The sequence below is a fragment of the Hirundo rustica genome, chromosome 18 (assembly GCF_015227805.2).
Source record: "Hirundo rustica isolate bHirRus1 chromosome 18, bHirRus1.pri.v3, whole genome shotgun sequence".
Taxonomy (NCBI): domain Eukaryota; kingdom Metazoa; phylum Chordata; class Aves; order Passeriformes; family Hirundinidae; genus Hirundo; species Hirundo rustica.
The window spans coordinates 2,391,962-2,398,206 of record NC_053467.1 but is presented as its reverse complement, the minus strand read 5'-3'; positions in this window follow the sequence as shown (position 1 = coordinate 2,398,206).

The window sequence follows — 6,245 nt, the reverse complement described above, 5'->3', positions numbered from 1 at the left end:
TTTCAGACATGTGTGCAGGCGAGGCTTTAAGTGTTCTCCTCTCCGATGCCAGCGGCGTTATTTTGGGACTGGCTCCAAAGGCAGGGCTGCCCCTTCATGTTTAGCACGAAGCTTTGAAGTGTGCTGGCTGGTAGCTTGGCAGGAGGTGACTGTTCATGCCTGTGAGTCCTGGGGGACATGAGCAGGCCACCTTGTGAAAAAGGAACCCTTGAATGGGGGTGTGCCACCCCTGCAGGCGCTGTCCCGGAGGAGGGACAGGAGCTCTCCCCTGTCCTGCTCTTCCCCGGAGCCTGCAGTGGATCCCTGATGGTGCCTTCACAAGGATTTTCATCTCTTGCCCATGATCACTCTTCAGCATTCTCCGCTGCTCCAACTTTCATTTTAGGCCGTCAGGTTCTTTAAATAAAAAGTTTCTGCTCGGTGTCGCTTCCTGCCTGATCCCTCACATCTCCTTCACGGACCTTGACTCTGAGGCCTGGGGAGGGCAGCTCAGGGGATGGTCTTGGGTGGGTGCAGGAGGTTCTGAGGTGGGTGGTAAGATGTTCCATGGCCCTTATCAAGGGTAAAAACCCCAGGGTTGCACCAAAATACTGGCCTGAAGTGCAGCCAAAATCCCTCTGCAAGTGTTTCTGTGATCTCCTCCCAGCAGGATTCATCCCGTGTGCCACTGGGAGAAGAAGAGCTTCATTTAGCTGTGTTCAGGTGATCCTGAGAGGGTCCAGGGCACTGTGATTACTTCTGCAAAGACCTCTCAACCCCATCTAGCACCCACCTTTTGCTGCTTTGACCCCAGCTGCTTTCCAGCCTCCTGTAAGCAAAGCCCCAAACCCAGCATCCCGTCCTGTGCGGTCCAAGGTTCCCTCCAGCCTGTTTGGAACTTAGGAGAAATGGGCCAGGACCAGTAGAGGGGTAAAATGGTTCACTCCAACCCCCCTCTGTGGCCTTGCTTCCGCTTTGGGGATCTCAACCCAGCCTTTTTCAGGCTTTTAAAAAAGTGATTTAGCCCTGAGATAACTCGGTAGCTCAGTTGAGTGGGTGTTTGAGAAGCCCTGATCCTCACCTCTCCTCTCCTGCTGTGTTTCATGAGCTGTTTCCAGCACAGAGTGACTGCTGGCAGGATGAGAAGAGCAGAACAGTATGTTCCTGGAATTGTCTCCAACCTGCCCACTCTCATCTTCCTCTGCAAAGCTGCGGGAGCAGAGGGAAGAGGCTGAATTAAGTGCTCAGTATCTTATGAGGACAGTGCAAGCAAAATACAAACACCTGGGGAGGCTTTGGCCCTGGAGCTCCACCTTTGGCTGCAGTTCAATTCTTAGGACAGTTTGTTTGTAGGCTTTTATTTTTTTTTTTTAATTTTTATTTTTTTAATATACCATTTGCACCCTGTGCTTTGTACAGGGGGAGGTTAACGCAGGGATAACTGCCCTAAAATCCAGTTCCCAAATGCTCACCTTTAAAGTCTTTGAAACATGATTATAGCTTGGCTTGTCTGCCAGAGGAGTCAGGGATGGAAAGGATGGATTAAAAATGACTGTCTTTGCTCACATGTGCTGACTCCACTCCGTAATGAGAAGCAAATGCCAAACTGATGCAGTGTCATGTGAGGACATGCTCGTTGCCACCTAATGAAAGACCTGGGCTGAAGGTGACTCAGGACAAAGGTGGAGCAAAGCATTGCCCTTCTTAGCACCGCAGCTCTCTGAAGATGAAGGGCTTCCTCCACTTGAACCTAAGTAGCATAATTGAGTTCCTCTTAAAGGCAACAGGCTGACTTATCTGTTCCTTAGGAAGCAGAACTAATGAACTTGAATTGCCTCTGTAAGAGCCCCCTCCAGTTGGGCAACGCTACCCGTAAATAGGCACAAGGCATGTGCTGTGTTCTTGTGTCTGAACTCGGCACGTCTGTGGCTTGTTGGTGAAAACAATTTCCATGGCAACCCTCGATTTCTCTGACTTTCCACGAGCCCACTGGTGAACTAAATCACCTCCAAGCTATGAGCCATGACAAGCAGGTGGGTTGGGAAACTTGTGTGGGTGTCTGCAGGGTCTGTTTGTGGTTTGTCAGGTGCTGCTTGACTGGGGGAAAACTTCTCCTGTGGGGAGACGGGGTCATCTCTTCTTCAAACACCGCGACTTCAGTGCCTATGTGGAGGGAAGCGGGGTCACTGTGCTTGGTTTGCTGGCAGCCAGGCCAGGGGAACACAACTAAATGACCTGGTTTTTCCCATTCAGGGAGAACAGCCCATTTTCCCCCTCTCTATGCTGATACATTTTGCTTCTTGCAGGTGAGGCACGGCCAGGCTGCAGAGAGGTGTGACTGTCACAGTTTGTCCCCAGTGATGTCCCAGCCCACCCTCAGCTGCCTGTAGAGATCTTTTCATCAAACTCTTGGCTGGTGTTGCCACCTTCTCCCAGCTCTGCCGTCTCACTCCCATGGGTGATCCCAGTTTTCCTTCTGGGATGCCTCAGGTGTCACTTTATCTCCAGCCCTCTGCTGCTCTCTTCTCCTGATAACAGGACTTGCCATCAGCGTGGCTCAGCCTTTTCTGGAGGAGGGGAGTGCCCTGATCTCTCCCTGTGCTGGGGCATGCTGTGGCCTGGTCCCCTGTGGAACTGAGCTCCTCACCCAAGGACACGTATGGGAGAGGACGCTTCGGCCACATTCAAGCTAAATAATGGCCAAGCCTTTAGCACCTCACACACCAGCATGGGTGATTTCTCCAGCACAGACCTCTGTGCTGCTCTGCTTGAGAGGGGGAAGGCTGGGATTTGAAGTGAGTCACCCTGGCAGGAGGCAGGAGACGTGATCTGGCTCTTGCATGGAGCTCCTCCGAGCTTCCAGGAGTGCTCACGCCCGGGGAGGAGGCTGAGGTGCCGTGGTGCAATGCAGCAGGTGTTTCCTGCAAACCTGCCCTTTGAAGTGTGATAGGGCTTGTAAGAGCTCCAAGCCTGACCAGCTGATGTGGTGCAACACCTCCGAGGCAGATAGGAGCTCTCCTGCTCCTCGTAAAGTTAATTAGACGATACTTATTTCTGGAACTGGAAAAGTCTCTTGGTGATGCGTGTCAGAGACGCTGGTTAAGTGCGAAATGAGGTTACTAATATTGGGACCAGCTGTTCCAGGAGACAGCAAATTGAAAACCAAATTGGTTGAGAAGTAAACCAGAAAAACATCAGGAGTGTAAGTCTCTGAGAGTGGTTAGAAGTAATACAGAGCCAAAGCAAAGAAATGTCTTGACAGCAGCAAGATTCAGGCTTGGAGGAGTGGGGCTGCAGGGGAGCGAGAAGAATCAAGTTTTTCCTTTCCAGCTTGAAAGAAGTCATTGCCCTTTCTGCTTCAGGGGCAGCCCCCCTCAGCTGACTTTGAACCTCCTTTTAGCGAGGACCAGCTGGTCTTACTCTGGGCTGGTGGATACAGGAGGAGCCTCTTCCAGATAATCCCTCCTCCTCCACCACCAGTCCTGACCTCAGAGCCTCACTGAGAGACATTGAGGGGGCCCAGTGAATAATTGTTAGCACTCACTTCCTCTTCCTCTCCCTTTCCTCCTCCCTTACCAAAAACGAGATGCCTGGTGACAGTGGAAAAAAAACCCCAGCCCCGTGAAGTTCATTTTTGGAGTGTCACACCCACCTGTGTCAAAATCACCCAAATGCCTTGATTTTACCTCGGTCGGCATTTGGAAATGTCTAGCCAAGGCTGAACGTGGATTTCTGCCTTGAGTCCTTGCTCAGTGGTTCTCCTGGGCTTTGTGCTGGAGCTGAGCAAAGGTGTGGGGCTGGAAACACACCAGCCATCAGCACCCACTGGCACTGGTGGTGGTGGCTGTGGCTGCCCACTCACATTGGGGTAGGAGCATCCAGGGAGAACCTCAGCTGGAGCTCTGAGAGTGTTGGGGAGGGGGAAGACAAAGGAAAGGGCAATTTTCAGTAGTTACTTCCATCTCGCCTTGTTTAAAGAAATTTGTCTCATCTGTTATTCCTTTCCCCCCGCCCAGCAGAGGAGGTGCAGAGCTCCCAAACACGGTGAGGAAGCTGCGGCAGGCAGTCTCTGCAGGCACAGAGATCTGCAGAGCCTCGGCTGGGCCCCGTTCAGAGGGAGGGTCTGAAGAGGCAGGCAGCCCATTCCAGGGGTGCTGAGCACCCTCATGGCCCTGACACACAGCAACGAGACCACCAGCAGTGACTGCTGCTTTCCTCCTTTCCCCAGCTGAAGCGTGTTGAGCTGAATTGCTGCAGGACACGGGTGCTCCATAACACATCCTGTTGGAATTCTGGAAGCTGAGAATTCCAGGCTTTCTGTGCTGAAAGGCACTGACCCTCAAGCAAGCCCTGCGTTTCACCTGAGGCTGTGGAACAGGCTTCCAAAATTGAGTGATGGCACTGGGGTTGTGGGTGTGTGGTTTGAATAGAAGTGTGTGATATCACAGGGTGGAAATCTTAGAGTTTAGGGTTTTAGTAATAGTGATAGATATGGGGCAATATGGAGTATTGAAGGTGTTGTCTAAGCCCTTCTTCTTCACCTTCTTCTGCTTGGTTTCGGGTGTTTTTTTTCTAATAGGGTGAAAAAGGCCTGCATTGCAGACCTGTGTGGTGATTATTGTGTTAAAAGTATAAATAATATAGGTGTCACCTCGTTATTGGGTAAGTAGCACTTAAAAGACCTTGGAAAGAGTTAGAGGTGCTCCATTTTCGACCTTGCTAGTTAGAGCTCACGACAATGAGACTGTGCTCTAGACAAGAATTAATAAACACCGAGTCTGAACACAAAACTGCGACTCCCATGTGTTAATCCCAGCTCTAATACGAAGATAAAAACCTGGTAGCCTCGCTCTGTGCAGTGCTGCTGTGAGGTTTTCCAGAAGGTTTTGGGTGACCCCTGGGTCCTTGCACGGGGTTAACTGGCCCTGAGCAGCAGCTGCTCCTGCGTTTGGGGTCTGCAGCCTGCAAAGCCTGGCTGGTGTGCTGTGTGCGTGCAGCGGGCGTGGGGCAGCCAGGGCACGGCCGGGGTTGCCAGCAGCGCTGAGAGGGGAGAGGACACGAGAGGAGGAGTGTCCACTTGTGCTGGAAGCAGAGCTGACTCAGGGCTTTCTCCCCAGGGCTGGGTGCTGACTCAGCTGCTTTGCTTTTTTTCTGGCTTCTCTGAAAACCAGAGGCATCTCCTGGGGCTCCGAGGCCGTAGCAGCGCAGCAGGAGTCAGCATTACTTGGTTTTTGGGAGAGTCACGCCTTGACTGTTTCGGGGCAAGAGCCAAGAAGTTCAGTCAGAGCTTCAGGATTGCTTCTGGGTGTGCTTTGCACTCCTGCTGGGGAGCACGTGCTGCTCAGCCCGGGCTCGGTCCTGGGGTGGATGTGTGCTGCAGCAACGCTGCTCCTGCTGCTGTGCCCCCACTGCAGGATTGGGGCAGGGGGTTCCTCCTTTGGCCCCACTGGTGTGTCATTTCATGGTATTACTCACGCCTGTGTCAGAGCACTCTCCCTGCTGTGCTGGAGGCTGGGTGAGGCTGAGCTTCTGGGGTGGAAAACACAGCGTGGAGGTTGTGCCAGCGCCCAGGACACCAGAGACTCGGCTCTGCCCTCGGCAGCCAGAGGCCAGTTTTAAATGCTGAGCTGTGAGGAAGATTTTGTGCAAATAATGAGGATTGACCTCAGAGCCTGGGGTGGTGGGACCCTGCTGCAGCCAGAGGGGTGCTGAGCCCAGCAGCTTTGCTGCCAGTTCCACATCATCCTGAAAGGGGGGTGGCTCTTTCCTGATGCTTCCAACAGCCCTGTAGGCTCCTCTCCATGTGGGAAAGTGGAGCCATGAGGCCGAATCCTGCTTGGTCCTCACTGCTCCTGTGATGAGCTCATTTATCCCACCTGAAACGAGCTGAGGGAGAAGAGCTTCGGGCCAAGCTGGAAGGAGAGCCCTGCTGCCACTAGCAGAGGTGAGGGCATTGGTGACTGCGTGGAAGCCTGATGAAATTCCTTATAGGGCATCATCAGAGATGATGAAGGTGGATGGGGCAGGATGGGTGTCACTGCCATCCCTGGGGGTGTGGGAGGTGTGGGGCTGGGACAGGTGCCCACCCGTGGTGGCTGTGGAGGGGTTGCCCCATCACCAACCGGTTCCTCCGGTTCCTTTGGGAAGAGCCAAGATTGAGTTGGAGTCAGACTGGTTTGTGCAGAGCCTATATTTGCCTGGAGAGGAAAAAATACTAATAATAATTAAAAAAAAAAAAATCAGTTCAGTCACCTCAGCCCAGAGTT